The 17,705-nt window shown below is 44.0% G+C and overlaps 1 long non-coding RNA gene across 1 annotated transcript; it reads left to right on the forward strand.

Moving 5' to 3' along the window:
* Positions 1-3,170: 3,170 nt before the first annotated feature.
* LOC144616965 (uncharacterized) lies at positions 3,171-8,818 on the forward strand. The gene is made up of 2 exons (XR_013556929.1): positions 3,171-4,055; positions 6,255-8,818. It is a non-coding gene; the product is annotated as an uncharacterized LOC144616965 (long non-coding RNA).
* Positions 8,819-17,705: the final 8,887 nt, after the last annotated feature.

Below are 17,705 nucleotides of genomic sequence, written 5' to 3' on the forward strand. Positions count from 1 at the left end.
CATTTCTATATCTAAAACTGGCACCCCTTATGAAAGCAATAGGTAGGTTTTCTCAGCCCCCCTACTGTAACTAACAATCAGTAACAGCAATTAATCAGTAACAAACAAGCCTGTTAGCTTCTACAATCAGAGGGAGAATACTCCCTTCTTTATAAGTGGAGTAAGCTGATAATAATGATCTCCTAAAAGAACAGATTATGGGAGCCTTCAAGAAAGAAAAACCAAAAGTGTTTTATGTGCCTGGGGAAAAAAATTTATAACTTAAGAATTTGCTTATACTCAAGATTTGAATATTCTTGTTATATGCGCCCACTTTAATTCTACCACTACTTTTGAGGAAACAGTAATCAAAGAACAAAACAAAACTATGCTCAAATAGCTCCTAGTTCACATTAAGAGTTAAAACACAGCCATTTTAAAAAAAAGTGCAAATGTAGGACCAAAAATCCACACTCTGGTGGTTTTTTGGTTCCTGGTTCCTGATCACAGGGAGAATCAGCGAGGTTTTCAGAAGTTATTTCTAAAATTACTAACAGTGTCCATCACTTTAAGCTGCTTTTTCCTTCCAAATAATCTCACTTAATAAAACTGACTTAAGTCACTCATTGCAATTATCTCTGAACTGCCATTACAACAGGAACAGTTACAGTACATTTGTATCTTTGTCAGTGAAATGTTTATAAGGAAAAAAAATCTGATTGAGCTCTATGAAGCAGCACCCAGTGCACCACCTAGTGGGAGTTGTGTAACATTGTAATTAATTATTCTTTTTTTTTTTTTTTTTTTTTTTTAAAGGAAGAAACCCTAGATAAGAATACAACAAATACTATATATACAAACCGCCTAAATCTCTTTGGTTCCCACTTGGCAAGAGGGTTGTGTTCATAAGAAAAGAGGACTCATTTTCTGTACAAACTAACAGGCTGATAAAGGTTTCTTAGTGGCAATTTTTGCTTGGGTGCCAAAAATTTTGACAGGAGACTAAAAATTAAGACATTACTGCAAAAACAAACAGAATCAGAGTTAAGCTGATAGGGCTTGTGTAAGGGATGCCTTATACCCTATAAGGAAAACTTATGTCAAAATGTACATGTTACATGCAACAGATACATCTCCCATGTAAAGGGACAACTTCATGGTTAGAACAGTTCCATTAATTCATAAGACATTTCCATGTTCCTGATGACTACTAAATTTAACATAACTGAGCAATTCTCCAAAGTTCCCCAGGCCTTGACATCATTCAAAAGGTTCCTCCCAACTATCCATCTAAGCCTGCTCTCCATTAACCCCCAAACTCCCTTGTGTTATTCTAATTAAGGAATGATTTTTACATTTTCAATTTTTCCACTAAATTAACAGTAAACCTTCTGCAAAAAAGTCATAAGTCATGACCAAAACGCATCATGCTTCATTTTCCTCTGCCTTCTGCATGTGAATTGTTTTGGGTCAATTCAAAAAACAGTATTGGAGTCCACTGCTAAGCTACAGATGCAAACGTAAATAAGACATGGTTCTCTAATTTGGAAAACCTCCCAAAATTTAAAATAGAGGTTTTTCACATAGCACCACGAGGAGTTTGTTTTGTTTAGCCTGTATAAGAAAGTGCCTTTCTGGTGTGATTTAAACTATCTTAGCAACCTCGAGGAGAAAGAAAAAACCAAACAAAAAAACCTAAGAGACAATATTCCTTTACTTGGAAATAACCGCCTCCATCTGTGATTCTTGTATCACATGATCAAATCAGTATGCAGACGCTTGCTTGATGGTGGGAACCTTAGTACATCCTGGATTAAATCCATTACAGGTGTAAAATAAAGTAGGAGTCAGGTGACCTGGAACAGATTCTCTTCATCTCTAGGGCTTTCATTTGGGTACTTGTAAAATGGGCATGATATGCATTACCTTCTGAACAGAAGGATTACAAAACTGATAGAGTCTATGAGAGTCTCATTAAAAGACCTAAATGGAAATACAGGTTATCTCCCATTTTTCACAAGTTCATGTACCACTACTTTGCTTTTATGAAAGACCTACTTAGCTAACCGGAAGAAATCCAACAGAGGATTCTCCCTTTTTTTAAATGTAAAAGCGAAAATAACGTTCAGTGTTTGTTTTGCACTGGCTGGTATAGAGGCAGGATGCACCCCAAGCATCAGAAGTGGCTCTGCCCAGCTCCTTCCCTGGGAACTACACTCAGCATCCAGCATCACGCTGCCGCAGCCTTGACCTGTGTCGAGCATCTGTGCTGTATCTTGACGTATTCTAATGCATCCACTAGCAAAACGTGTCCTAAGGTATCAGAAAAGCCCAAGAGGTTTTTTTTTTTGGGGGGGGGGGGGGGAGGTGCATCTGGAACACTAAAAATGTTTGCCATATAAATAGTAAGTGCTGCTTTGCTTTGCAGCACTTCAGCTTAGAAAAGGTTTCACGGGAACGCCGTTTTCAGAGAGCGGGGAAAACCTGTACTGGTTTGTAGAACTGGAGTGCACCTAGAGGGGGAGAACACTGCTCCAAGAGTTCTCACTGTGCCATTACCACCGACACCCGGTGACCTTCACCATTTCACTTAATAGTGAATGGAAAAAGGTTATTAAGCAAGTCCAAGGTAATAACAATTCAAAATGCAATTCATATAATGAATAGCCTGGCTTCTATGCAAAGTATTACTGCATGAGTACCAAGCAGGTGCATCCCTAAACTCTAAACCCAGAGATGGTTTTTAGAGAAGCTTTTTTATTTGAATGCCAATGTTTAAAAAATTACAAGAAAAAAGAATCCCAATTTGACAAAGTGACAGAAACAAGGTTCCACCCCCTCAAGCCTTTCAAACCTGCGCAGGCATTCCTCGTGAACATTCCTCCCCCTCACTCCCATCGCACCGTTCCCCACTTCAGACCAGACAAAGGTGAGTCACACTGCTGGGTCTACTTGTCACTTCAGGAAAGTCCCCAAACAAGTTCACGTTAAAGACTTTTAATTTAAAAAATAATAAATAATAAGTAAACAGTGTTCATGTGTAAGTGGCACTGCAATGCGCCTGTCTTAGGAAATATGGAATTAACAATACCCAAGACACCTTTCTCGCTTAAAAAAAAAAAAAAAGCCACTCAGCTAATCGCTACTTATCAGTAGATCCTTTTTCCTCGCGAGCCTGACTCTGACTCAACTCCGCAGCTTTTCTCCACCTGCGCGTCCTCGCGCCCTCCGTTGGGCCCAGCCGCCTCAGGCGAGTCCCCAAGGGGTCCCACCCGCCGCTGCCCCCCCTCCCCTTCCCGGTCGCTCGCCCGACCCCGCCCCCACCTCCCCGCAAGGTGTCGCCGCCGCCGCGGGCTCCCGGGAGGAGGCGCTTCGAGGCTGGCGGGAGGCTCCGGGTGACGCGGCCCGGCTTGGCCCGGCCGCCGCCCGCGGCAACAGCAAGGGGAGCAGACCCCACAGCCTGTGCCGCACCGGTGCTCGGATAGGCGCCGCAGCCCCGGCGCCCCATTACCTGCTCCGGGCAGCCGCGGCCGGCGGGAGGCGCGATCGCTCTGGCCCCTGCAGCCCCGGGTCGGGAGACGAGGAGGCAGCGACCACAGCCGCCGCAAAGGACAATCAGGAGCCAGCGGGCTCGGCACCGCCTCGGCGGGCGCAGAACGCACGAGCCCAGCGGGAGCCCGGCCCCCACCTTCAGCCCGGCGAGTAACCGACTTGGCCCCCTCCCTCGGAAGGGCGGGGCCACGGCTGGAGGGGCGGGCTGGGGCGGGACCGTAACGCCCGCGGGGCCGGAGCTCCTCAGACGCTTCGTAAGACACGCCTGCTTATAGGCTGCGACGGAGGTAGGCGTCTCGGACTTGAAGACGGCCTCGACAGCAGAGCTCCCTCATTGGTCGGTAAGAGAAAACAAAGCAGAGGTCTGATTGGTGAGAGCTCTGTAGCTCCTCTCCCTCTCCCCTCAATCATCGGAAGCTCCGCCCCTACCCGCTCGGTTCCCAGGTGGCTGCCGAATGCGTTGTCTTACAGACCTGCAACGTCTCCGAAGCGAAGAAACCCGGATACCCAGGTTTCTTTGCCAGGTGCGAGAGATTCTTTGATGCCCGAATGAACTTGATGAGTAACAGCTAACCTTTAACGTGAATTTAGCTAGGATTTAGAGAGTTTTTCCCTGGGTATTTTTTAAGTACTTCATAAGATTCAAAGGGAAATTGTCCTAAGAGAAGGAAAGGCAAAAAATGTTTTCGCTCCTGGCAAAATTATGCGTCACTTTTTTTTTCGTTTTACCTGTGTATGAGGCATATATTACTTTTATAATTAGAAATAATTTTTAAAGAGAAAGTAAAGTGCAAAGAATGGTAAAGCAAACCTTCGGGATATTGAAGAGACTAATTCTTTCACGGTAGAAAAAAAATATATAGTAATACAGGCAACATATGATGGTCATCAAAACAATATGAACTGGTATCAGCCCCTTCTAAGAACTTTACAAGTATCACTAAGTATTACTGAGGCTCACCCATGCTCTTTCCTGAGTAAATAAATGCTACTTACACATAATGTAGAATGCATCACACTCTCAAAAGATTTATAGGAAAACTCCCTGACAGGAAGAATTTAGAATCCAAAGGACAAAATAGATAAAGCACTAACAAAAACAAAAAACAAAAAAAGGAAGTATACGGAAAGAAATTCAGAAGATATAAATTGGAAAACTCAGCCACTGCAGGGAATTATAAGAAAGAAAGAGATGTGACAGAACTTCAAGATGTGACTTTAACTTTGAAAATTGAAAGTCGAGGGAGGAGGAGAGAGAGAATGATCAGTGACCTAGAGTTAAGGTAATCTGAGCTCTCAGACCAGAGTAGGCTGGCCCTGTGTTATTGTAGCCAGTTTAGAAGGGAATGAAGCATAACTCACCTGGGGACCATACTCCCTTAACTCTCTGGCTGCTTCCCTATTCTATTTGTTCTTCTTGTCATTTCCCATGAGGTTCAGAAATAGGCTGTTTGAAATAAAGCCTTTCCCCAACAACTCCATCAATTATACAGTAGTGAAAAAAAATGGAAGCTGACAAAATTCAAACCTAAGGAAGGAAAGGAATGTTAAGGTAAACATGAACTTGAAAAGAAGGACAAGAAACTCAATACAAGGAATAGGGCACATCCCCTTTTTTCTCTTTTTTCCTGAGAATACGATAAAACTCTTTGGAGGGCAGTAACCTCATTACCTAACAATTTTTTATATCACCTTTGCAGTAAATGGAATCCTAAACAATAGTCTGAAAATAGATGTCCCAGTATACTCTAAGCAAGTAACTTACTGTTGAGATCTAATTATGTGTAAATATGTAAGGAAAAAAAAAAAGAACTTAGCACTCACTGCCTACTATGACCAAATTGGCAAGAAAACTCTCCAAAAGTTTTCCCACAATAATGCCTGGCATTCCATTACTAACATTCTTTCTTTGGGATTAAGTAATTTATATCAAAAATTATTCTTTTATGGGGCACCTGGGTGGTTCAGTCTGTTGAGCCTCTGACTTCAGCTCAGGTCAAGATCTCACTGTTCGTGAGTTCGAGCCCCACATCTGGCTTGCTGCTAGCCAGTCAGCACAGAGCCCACTTTGGACCTTTTGTCCCCTTCTCTCTCTGCCTCTTCCCCGCTTATGCGCTCTTGCTCTCTCTCTCTCTCTCTCTCTCTCTCAAAAAAAAAAAAATTAAAAATATATTATTTTATTCCTTTACTCAACAAACATGTAATAATACTGATCATCAAATTCTAGTTCCTTCAGTGAACTGGTCACTCTACTAAGCGTTGCCTTGAACAAGACAGAGTAGGAGCTATTTATCAGTAAAAGAAAGACAATGAACAAGTCAACAGATAAACTTACAGAAAGGGATAAAGGCATAGAAGAAAACAGGTACCCAAGGGATGGAGGTGCTTCTTGAATTTGGGAAGGGAGAGAGAAATACTCTAAGATCTGAGCTGCCACTGAAATCAGAAAACACCAATCAGCTCTACAGAACCCGAGGGCAATGGCATTCCTGACAGAGGAAACAGCAAGAGCCAAGGTCCTGAAGAAGGAAGAAGAGTAATGTTGTAGGAAGAGAGAGAAGACCAGTGTGGTTAGACTGGCACAGGGAGGGAGTGATCCCAGACAGGTCAGAGAGGGAGGCAGGGCCTTGTAGGCAGTGGTAGGAAGTTTGTATTTTATCGTAGATTCCTGATAAGGTAACAGGATGTTGGAATAAAATCATGATTTTCTTTTCCCTTTTCAGAGTCACCAAAGAAGTGGACATTCATTCACCAAGCCAGTCTATCAGGCATAGATCTCATAAGAACCTACTATTTTGCAGGGATAGGCTAGCTGTGGGGGTATAATGTTGAGTATGATACCAACCCGGGTGGATGTACAGACAAATTGTTACTGCACAAGTGGTTAGGAAATCAAGGGTGCTATGGGAACAAAATCCAGAAAGGGCCAAGGAGATCATCCTGAAAGAAATGAGGAATCACTGAATCAGTAGGGGGTCATCCCAGTGAAAGGCTACCAGGTTCTAGGTCCAGGGAGCCACAACAAAGGAACATTGGGCCACAGTCCAGAAGAAGGAAATCTAAGGCAAAGCCTTAGAAAGCATTGCATAAAAAATCAACTTTCCCCACATCGCAAGTTTGCCTAGGATGGATGAGCCCAGAATGTGGAAACAAAAATCCAATTAGAAGCAGCATTCTGAAAGCATACGAGCTGAGCAAAGCATGAGAAGAAACAGACTGTTGTTTCACATTATCTCCTTCGTTTCTTCAACACAAGTCATTAAAAATTGCACACACACCCTTATAACTATGACATTCCTTTTAGAGTAGTAATGAGTTAACAGTATTAATCCTATTTGGCCAGAATTAGGACAGAGCTGAAGCCCTCGGAGTTAGAGATCTGTTCTACCAGTTCCGGCCTTTTGCGTGCTTCTGACCATGGCTTTCTCTTTACTGGCTGAACTCACACCATTACCAGATATCTGTAAGAAAAGAGAGCCCCCCCCCCCCCAACCCTGCACTGTGGAGGGCTAATCAGTGGAAATGCTGAGAATGTCAAAATATCTTGGTGCATCCAGCTGGTAGTGGCAGGTGAATCAAAAGATGCAGCAACTAAATAAGTTAAAAAGTAAATAAAAAATGTAACCACTGAAATGTATGGCACAATGCTTCAAAACCACTGAAAAGTAATCTCTGTGCCCCAATAATAGAGTTCAAAGATTAATGCTTAAGACAGAGGGGTAACGTAGAATCCAAGGGCAAAGATAAGTCAGTCTTGACTTGAAAGACAAGAGGAACTTGGCTGTAGTTTTCTCTGTCTTCAAACCAGCCTCTTTCTACTCTCCCATTCTCTAGAAAATAGCTTTCGGGGCTCCAAAGTTCAGCAGTCAAAGCAAAGCTACCTTAGTGCTCTCCAACCCCCAACCTAATCAGCTACCTTGACACAATCCCAAATTCTATGGAGAGAAAATACGAGTGGCTGTGCCTGGTCCGTCTCCACTCTACCCCACCACCTGTGATCATGGAGGTGTGGGGAGAGTGGGGACCACCAACATGGCTGCCAGGGCCCATCTCTGTTGACAGCCAGTGATTTTCCAGAGAACAGGCACTAGACAGATTGCCAGATAGGCATGCATCCTGCCCCCGCTACCCAACGTTTTGTGGAGTCAGTCAGTGGGGCTCCATTATCTATTCAGTGAAAGTCTTTGCCTGTCCTTTCACACTAAGACGGAGGCCCAGAGGCCAAGACCAAAGTCTTCAATGGTGACTGCCCGCTTTCTTGAAATCTGTTTATTTCAGTTGGCTTCCAGACACGAAGTATCCCTGTCTCTTCCACTTTCGAGCTGCCATTCCCATTTAAGTCTTCTACTGATTCCCAATTTCCCTGTGTCAAGTATACCTCTTGACATTGTTTTACCTAAAGAGCAAAAGCACCTGCCAGGTTGGTGAATATCCGTGAACACTGCTCTCGGCTCAGCTGAGACCAGCACGTAGAACAGTCAGGACCAATGAAACGATACAAGCAGAAGGTGGACCTTCACCTGCCCATGTTCCTTCACACTTAGATGAACATGTGGGCAGTCCCATAACTTCTCTGATAGCTTTTAGATAATAAAAATCCTTTGATCAGTTTAAGCCATAAAAGAGTTTTCACTGAGAAATTTTCATATGAATGCCAATACACTTTGATCAACACTTCAAGCTTCATTCAGATAGGCCTTCCCTCCACTCCCTCAGCCAGGGTCCCAGGCAGGCTGGGTCCTCCCAGGAAGGGGAGAAGGAACCGCCTCCAAATTCACAAGGTAAGGACAGGAGAGTACTCCAGAGATCCGGCATGGCATCCGTGCTCAGCTCTTCCTGCTGCGGGGAGATGGGAGACGTTGCTCTGGCCCTGGCCAAGGACTACACGGAGCACTTCCCCTCTCAGGTGCTTTCTAACAATCTTAGAGACCTGAACTTGAAACATCTGACTTTGTCTCTCCTGTCCTGGTCAATGCAGTTTTCTCTGGCTGCCGCTTCCCGCGCCCAGGAGGACCCTTAGTTTCTGGTTCCCGGAAGGCTACTTTCTACAAATTCTCTGCTTGATCACCTCTCCAGGTGTTGCTCTTGGGCAAGATTTACACATCTCCAGGGGCGCCTGGGTGGCTCAGTCCTTTGAGCGGCTGACTGCGGCTCAGGTCATGATCTCTTGGTTTGTGAGTTTGAGCCCCGCGTCGGGCTCTGTGCTGACAGCTCAGAGCCTGGAGCCTGCTTCGGATTCTGTGTCTCCCTCTCTCTCTGCCCCTCCCCTGCTCACGGTCTGTCTCTCTCTGTCTCTCAATGATAAATAAATGTTAAAAAAATTAAAAAAAAAAAAAAAAAAGATTTACACATCTCCAGCACAGCCCTCTCTCACAAACGGCTCTCCTTGGGTCCTCGAGAAACCTTCACACATACTTTACTCCCACCGACCCAGATGCCAGAGCTTGGTGGATTCTCAGAGCACACGGGTCTTGAGTACTCCCTCTCCTTCCCTACTGTCTCTCTGAACAAATGCCTCAAGCGAACACCTTCAGTCTCTCCATTTTAGATATCTTAGGCAAAAGCCAGAGACTCCAAGAACCAGAGAACACAAACCCACTTTGATCCTCCTGACACCCCTCCTCAGGGAGATCAAGGAGGAAGACCTTGGACCAGAGATTAGGTGGGACTCAGCATTGCTTTCTCGGAAGAAAACTTCCTCACAGATCCTACCCAAACCCCACTTCCGCTGCCTTTGTACGATCCTGTTTTGAGTGAGGGATTTTTAAGAGTCAACGAGGAGCTGAGATATTTCCTTTGAGATTTGCTTCCTGCTCTGGCAAGTTTAGAAGTTTACATCTATTGTCTCTTGGTGCCTCAGTAAAAAATGTACTTTTGCATCTTGTCACACCCGTGTGAACCTGCAAAAACTGCTTTTGTTAATTAACACCAAGGACATAGGGCCAAAAAAACTCCTTCTCTAAAATCACAGACTGTGGGAAACTGAGTTGAGTATCAGTGAGAACGGAACCCTTGCTCTTGCCTGAATGATGGGAGCCTGTGGGTCACTTTGACACAAAGAAGCAGCCTTGATTTTCAGCCGAGGTGCAGACCGTCAGATAAAGGATTTGGACACACAGCATTCTGCATTAATCCAAGGAAATAGGACTCCGAGTATGCCATTCAGCCCAGACCTGATGTTGCTAAGAATATTATTAAATGTTTATAAAATATTACTCACAGCTTCGCTCTGCTTCGAAACCGTCATAACACTCTTTCATCTAAATCTTACCCAACTCCACCTTTTCCACGCACCTTGCAATAACCTTGCCTCCTCCTTTTTTGGTGAGGCCCTCCCTGGGTCCCTTGGCGCACTCTGTCCCGTTACGAGTTCATTAACCTAAGTAAGTTAGACTTCGGTTTGTCTCTGGTGGTGTGGGACTGTTGGACTTCATCATTAATGATCAATTCTTCCCAGATCAAGTTACTAGCTCGCATTTTCCCAGGTTCTGTCTTCATATCTGCGTCTCCCTTTACTGCACCAAGTCACACAACCCCACTGCCACCAGCGTACCATCCCCAGGGTCCTCCCGAATCCTGCAGCTACAATCGTAGAACACTCAAAAAACCATGAACGTGTGCGCACGTGGGAACAATAACCTCTATAGACTAGCAAAAAGAGAACGTATTAAAGGATATCAAAATTACCTGAGGAGCTTTTTCAAATTGCACGAGCCCTGAGAAATTGATACTGTCCCTCCTACTGTTCCCTCCCCGGATATACATAATTGACTAACTCGTTACAGCAGGGATCCTGTTAACGAGGGAAGAGTACCTTCCGGTGTGTTCATGGGAGGAGGCTAAGAAACTCTGCTTTATCCCTCACTAATCTGCTAGGCCCTCGATCAAAATTCTAAGTCCAGAAGTTTGAGGGAATATTTTTTCTCTTCGCTAAAAACACTGGCTTGTTATTGCTTAGAAATGAAAGAAGCTGTCCCCATGATGAAAGGGGCTTTGTCTGACTCATTCACCATGGTATCTCCGGTGGCATCACCCAGGTCCGGCACATAGCCAGTGCCCAGTGGACATTTGCTGCAGTAATAAATTTGGAACTAATTTCAAAATGGCAGAGTTTTGATCCACCAGTTGTACCAAGGCAAGCAACACCCGTCTAAACTGTTAGCACTGGCAGGGCTCTATTTCTATTCATATTTACGTGGTAACGCTTCAAGATGGGTTACTGATGACATCAGCGGTTGGCCGCCCCCTCCAATGTATAAACTGAGAGCCATTCAATAACTCGTGAGGGGTAGGGAGGGGTGACAACAGGGTATTTCGGGCATCTGAACGCTGATTACCAGTAATTCCACGAAAACCTTTACACGAACCTGTATGCGGGCCTCAGGATAGTAGATTACCATACGTGTTAGAGTAAAACAAGACCTCTGGAACGATGGAACTCTGATAATAGCTTGTCAGTAGGCTGATGATGACTCATGCTGGTGTGCTTAACTTAGGAGCCTCAGCCTGTGATCTATTCTCCAGTCGTTCAAACCAGATGTGCCCTGTAATGTATTTGATGCTATAGACGTAGGTATAGATAAAAATAAAGATGTAGATATATACAGATGATATAGATATCGGTATAGGTATCAATAAAGGTATAGTTATAGCTATAGATAGACATAAATCACTTAAAGTTTCTCATACTAAACAAAACACCCCTCCCTTGTCTGCCCATGTCTGTAAAGCTGCAAATTTGAAGGAGTTGGAGTAGTTTTAGAACATCCTTCATACCCATGACATTTGAAGTTAGGATAAGAAAACCATTTTTTCTTAAATTGCATTTAGCATTTTAAAAAAAGATCAAAGACCTTTCGGCCACGAGTATAAAGTGAGAGCAATTATAACTACCAAAAAAATCCATCTTGTCACTATTTAGCCACCTTCCCAAAGAACAAAGAACATCTTTGCTTTGTAAAACGCACGATCAGAGTAGGCATTTTGCATTCACAAGGGCATTGATACAAAAGTTGAGGAAAAAACACCCTTATACTGACATGAGTTAGTCAGAACTTATATTTAATTAATCTCAGTCATCTTTGTACTTACCTTGTTGAGCTCACCAGGGAACGTCACAAGCATAATTGCTCTCGTGCTATTAGGTTCCCCAGAAACTACACCATCATTCATTAATTAGTGCTGACCTGGAAAGCAGAAGCTTCCTCCTCTCCCCACTTAAAAACTGAGTAACTCTTCATTGTGCAAAGAAGATTGAGAAGCATGTAAAGAGAAGCACTAGCAAGATAGACAGCCATAAGGTGCACCTGGCCGGCTCAGTCAGCAGAGCAGTGACTCTTGATCTTGGGATGGTGGGTTCGAGCCTACACTGGGTGTAGAGAGGTCTCAAAAAAAATATAAGAGGCACCTGGGTGGCTCAGTCGATTGAGTGTCTCACTTCAGACCAGGGCGTGATCTCACTGTTCGTGAGTTTGGTTGGGCTTGCACAGAGCCTTCCAGATCCTCTGTTCCCCTCTCTCTCTGCCCCCAGAAAATAGAGCACTTTTCCTTGATTGCCTTTATTGAAATATGTCTTCACAGGGTGCCTGGGTGGCTCATTAAGTGGCTGACTTCAGTTCAGGTCATGATCTCACAGTTCTGTGCTGACAGCTGGGAGCCTGGAGCCTGTTTCAGATTCTGTCTCCTTCTCTCTCTGCCCCTCCCCTGCTTGTGCTCGCTCTCTCTCTCTCTCACTCCCTCTCTCCCTCTCTCTTTCTCAAAAATAAATAAAAGACATTTAAAAAAAATTTTTTAAAGGGGCGGGGCACCTGGGTGGCTCAGTGGGTTAAGCGACCAACTTCAACTCAGGTTGTGATCTCGCAGTTCAAGCGAGGGGGGTTCAAGAGTGGGGGGGTTCAAGGCCCACATTGGGCTCTGTGCTCCCCACTTGCACTCTGTCTCTCAAAAATAAATAAACATTAAACATTTTTTTTTTAATGTTTAAGGAGAAATTCATAGTCTCTAGAAGATTACAGAATTCCAATTTGTGCATTTGCAAGCCCCGGCTCAACTCTAGTATAACATGGATTTTTTTAAAAAAATTTAATGTTTATTTATTTTTGAGAGAGAGACAGAGACAGAGACAGAGTACGAGCAGGGGAAGGGCAGAGAGAGGGAGACGCAGAATCCAAAGCAGGCTCCAGGCTCTGAGCTGTCAGCACAAAGCCCAACGCAGAGCTAGAACCCACAGACCATGAGATCATGACCTGAGTTCAAGTTGGCCACTTAACCAACTGAGCCACCCAGGCATCCCAATGTAATATGGATTATAGAAACAAATGAACATGGAATCTAGAAAGAAACACAAGAAAATAAGGCAAATAGTGCATGAATGGGATTAATGGCACCAATTTATTGCAGGGTTTTTTTTTAATTTTTAATGTTTATTTATTTTTGAGAGAGAGACAGAGAGGGGGAGGGGCAGAGAGAGAGAGGGAGACACAGAATCCAAAGCAGGCTCCAGGCTCTGAGTTGTCAGCGCAGGGTCCGACTCAGGGCTCGAACCCACAAGTTGTGAGATCATGACCTGAGCTGTAGTTGGCTACTTAACTGACTGAGCCACTCAGGAGCCCCTATTGCAGTAGGTTTAATCAAAGATGTGGTGTTAAAGGAGTTCCTTCCAGTTCCCACATATTTCATTGAGGGCAGTGAATTTAGAACAAAGTCCAGATGATTCTGAGAAAGCGAACAAACTGTTGAAGAATCTCCAAAGGAGACGATTATAGAATAATATTAGAGCCCTGAGTGTCAATCCCAATTTAGACACTAAAGCTAATGGTGTGACCTTGGCCATCTCATCTACCTTTCTAAGGCTATTTCCTTACCACTAATATGCGTAGTTGTTAATCCACCCAAGAAGTCGCAAACTACCGTTATGTCGGGGGTGAGCACAAATTTTGTAAAAGTTTGGATGAGTTGCCAACTGTGCAAAATCAGGAGACACCAGTTTCTATTTTTTACAAAAGGAAGCTATGGCAAGGCTGCCCACACTCCCACAGAGAAACAATTGCCAAGAACAGACAGTGCCCCCTTCAGAGCTGCCGTGTGCTTTCCAATCTGCCATGGACCACGTCCCACCTGCTTCACTCTTACTTTCTGCTACCTGCTGACCTCTGTAGTTATCTGAGTTTGCATCTCTCAAAATGGATAATTTTTAAGGGCTCGTTGTTGTTGTCATTGAAAGCTATTGGCACGGTTTCAAGATAATATAAATTTAAAATATTTATGATATAGGCAGAAAAGACAGATCTCCCATACAGAAGAATTCCAAATGATGTATGCAGATGCCCCACCCTCAAGGAGGAGGCATTTGCCTCACATTCTTTAAGTGTGGATGGTGCATAGTGACTTCCTTCCAAAGAGTTCAGTAAGAAAAGGGAAGGAAGGAAGAGTTTCTCTGCAACTGAGAAACCTGATGATGCTACCCTGTCTGGGTGATGAAGGCCAACATCAACAGTGATGATAATTCATGTTGATATTATGTACAGTCTTCCTCCCAAGTCCCTAACCCTAGTCTAATCATGAGAGAAACATCAGACAAATCCAATAGAGGGACATTCTACAAAATACTTGACCGGTACCCCTCGGAACTGTCGAGGTCATCAAAAACAAGACAAGTCTGAGACTATCACAACCAAGAGGCAGCTAAGGAGATATAACAAGTAAATGTAGGGGTGCCTGGGTGGCTCAGTCAGTTAAGCAACTGACTTCGGCTCAGGTCATGATCTCACGGTTCATGGGTTCAAGCCGCGCGTCAGGCTCTGTGCTGACAGCTCGGAGCCTAGAGCCTGCCTCAGATTCTGTGCCTCCCTCCCTCTCTGTTCCTCCCCTGCTCTGTCTCTCTGTGTCTCTCAAAAATAAATAAACGTTAAAAAAAAAAATTTTTTTTTTAAACAAGTAAAGGTAATATGGTAGCCTAGATGGAATCATGGCCCAGAAAAAGGACATCATGTAAAAACTAAGGAAAGGTATAGATACTGGTTCATTAATTGTAACAAATGTACCATAGTAACGTAAGATGTTCCTGATAGGGGAAACTACGTACAGGGTATATAGGAACTCTCTGTACTGTCTTCATAACTTTTCTATCAATCTAGAAGTGTTCTAAAAAAAAGTTTACTTTAAAAATATTTTATATATGTATGTGCATGTGTAAATACATGTATAGAAGAACACCGAATTAGCTCGAGGGATTGGTGGAAGACTTGGACCCCCAAGGCTGAGCAGAAAAGGTCAGGTTTGCTGTAGTGTATTTTATCCACAGCACTACCTTTAGTGCGACTCAGCTCTGTCATGCCTCAGGCACTGCATTTCTCAGTTCCACATTTCACCTCCCTCAAAGAAAGCCCACTGCTTCGGCCTGGGTAGGAATCAAAGTCTGGATCTCGTCATTCTACCCAGGGTTTGGTTCCGTGTCAGAATCATGGCCACCGTACCCATGCCTGTGTATAAGTGACCATTCTCATAAAAGGAGGAAGATCTGGGAGCCAGACAGACCCCTCTCAGCTCGGCAATTCTGTGGAAGATGGTGAAAGAGAAGAAGCTTCTCCAGGGACACCTGGGTGGCTCGGTTGGTTAAAGCATCCGACTTCGGCTCAGGTCATGATCTCACGGTTCGCGAGCCTGCTTCAGATCCTCTATGCCCCTCTCTCTCATCCCCTCCCCTGTTCATGTTCACTCTCTCTCTCAAAAATAAATAAATATAAAGAAGTTTTTTGAAAAACTTTAAAAGAAAAAAAAAGAAGCTTAGCTGATGAAGTCAACATCCTAAAACATAAGGCCCCATAGTCTACAACAAGGGCACAGCATCATGGCCGTTTACATTTGCCATTTACATATACTAAGAACGCTTCGGTGGCAATTGCAAAATTTTATGAAATGAAGATTTATAACAACTATTTTTTCTGCAAAAATTGATTCAGTTCCAAATACTCAAGTTAACTCTCCAGACGTCTAAGCACAACTCCTTTTATTTTTTAAAAATTGTATTACAGGAAAGTCGAAGAGTATGCACAGTAATGGAAACCACAGACGTTGATACACCGATAGAGTGGAAGGGAGACTAGTCCAACGCAGACCAGCTAAGCGATCCACGGAATAGTGATGGAAGGGTCACTGCCCTTAAACCAGTTCACGTCGTTGGCGCCGTGGCACAAATTTGGAAGACACCCTTCCTCGGGACACTTCATTTCCATTTGTTGGAAAACTATCACAATGTGCTGCTTTTGTTAGAACAAGACAGTTCACTGACACCTGCCAGGAATTTGTGAAAATTCAAATGCGTGATACCTACGATGTGACCTCAGGCGCCTGTGTACTGTACAAGCTGCACAGCCACACGCTGTCACTCTGGGTGCCATTGTCTCTTACGAGCAAGTTTCACGTTTTTAGAGCCTTGATGGGGCGCCTGGGTGGCTCAGTCGGTTAAGCGGCCGACTTCGGCTCAGGTCATGATCTCGCGGTCCGTGAGTTCGGGCCCCGCGTCGGGCTCTGTGCTGCCAGCTCAGAGCCTGGAGCCTGTTTCGGATTCTGTGTCTCCCTCTCTCTGACCCTCCCCCGTTCATGCTCTGTCTCTCTCTGTCTCAAAAATAAATAAACGTTAAAAAAAAAAATTTTAGAGCCTTGGCAAGCCTGAGCTTACTTTCACATTGAGCATTCCGACTGTGGTGGGTAATCATTGTTTTGTTTACCTTGGATTGAAATAAAGAATCCAACTCTTAGACTGATCCTATGATTGCACTTTCCTTAGCCATCGCAATGGGGATAATAACATTCGTCGTGCAGGGGTGTTACGATCACTAAGTGAGACAACACATCACAACACTGAGCACAGATCACAGGCCTCCCTTGACGCTGGGTGCCTCCTTCACTCCTTAAAAATCTTACATGGCTCACCACACCAGTCAGGATCCTCTGTTGAAAGGCCATAGGACTGGGGCGCCTGGGTGGCTCAGTTCGTTAAGCGTCTGACTTCAACTCCGGTCATGATCTGCGGTCTGTGAGTTCGAGCCCCGCGTCGGGCTCTGGGCTGATGGCTCGGAGCCTGGAGCCTGCTTCCGATTCTGTGTCTCCCTCTCTCTCTGCCCCTCCCCTGTTCATGCTCTCTCTCTGTCTGGAAAATAAATAAACATTAAAAAAAATTTTTTTAAAAAAAGAAAGGCCATAGGCCTGTTCTTGTGAGTGTCTCAGACATACAGTCCTACATTTCTGTGTGCAGGAAGACAGTGATTTTTACCTGCCTTGCTTAAGTGAAGTCAAATCCAAATATCATGCACCACCTGCAGACAGCATGTGTTTCTTCTTCACAAATTATATTATCACCAGAAGCAGTGTGTGACTTCTGTGTATTAAAGAACCAATTTCTAGGGGTACCTGGGTGGCTCAGCCAGTTAAGCGTCTGGCTCTTGATCTCAGGTCAAGTCTTGACCTCGGGGTCGTGAGTTCAGGCCCCGCATTGGGCTCCATGCTGGATGAGGAGCCTACTTCAAAAAATAAAAGAAAGGAAAAGAAGAGAAAGAAAGAAAGAACCAGTTTCTACATGGAACGCGATGAAACTTTAAACTCCATTTCAAAGACTTTTTTTTTCCCTTGAAAAATATTTGCTTGCTTTATTTATCTACTCAAATTGAGATTGTGTATCTTAACTGTATTTTTTTTTTTTTGTATCTTAACTGTATTATGAGTGACCTTGGGCTACAGTGAAGTAAAGTTAAAACATAAATTCAGAGGGGTAATTAAATATGGAAAATTGAAAATGTCATTCATAAAAATACACATTTTTCTCCATCCAAATTATTCTTCTGATGTCCTTTGTTGCCTCAGGTAGGAAAACTACCTTAACATATCTTGTATGTTAAGATACTCTGGGAGGCTCTTTATTTATACCCTCCAGCCACACCTGCATCCTCCCTTCAGGAAGGAGTCCGGTCACTGGAAAACAAAAGTATGAGAGATCAGCATGAATTGAAGGAAAAGAAGTGAGCTGAGGGAGAAGAAATACATAGGCCGAGAAAGTACCTTGGAAAAGGGCCTTCCATGTAGGGTTGGGCATGAATAAAACCTTTGAGGGAGCAATGAGCTTACATGTTTAGAGGAAAAGAAGGATACGAGCTGAAACAAAAGACTTCTGTAGGGAA

This window comes from Panthera onca, chromosome B4 (genome assembly GCF_046562875.1).
Source record: "Panthera onca isolate mPanOnc1 chromosome B4, mPanOnc1 haplotype 2, whole genome shotgun sequence".
Classification (NCBI taxonomy): domain Eukaryota; kingdom Metazoa; phylum Chordata; class Mammalia; order Carnivora; family Felidae; genus Panthera; species Panthera onca.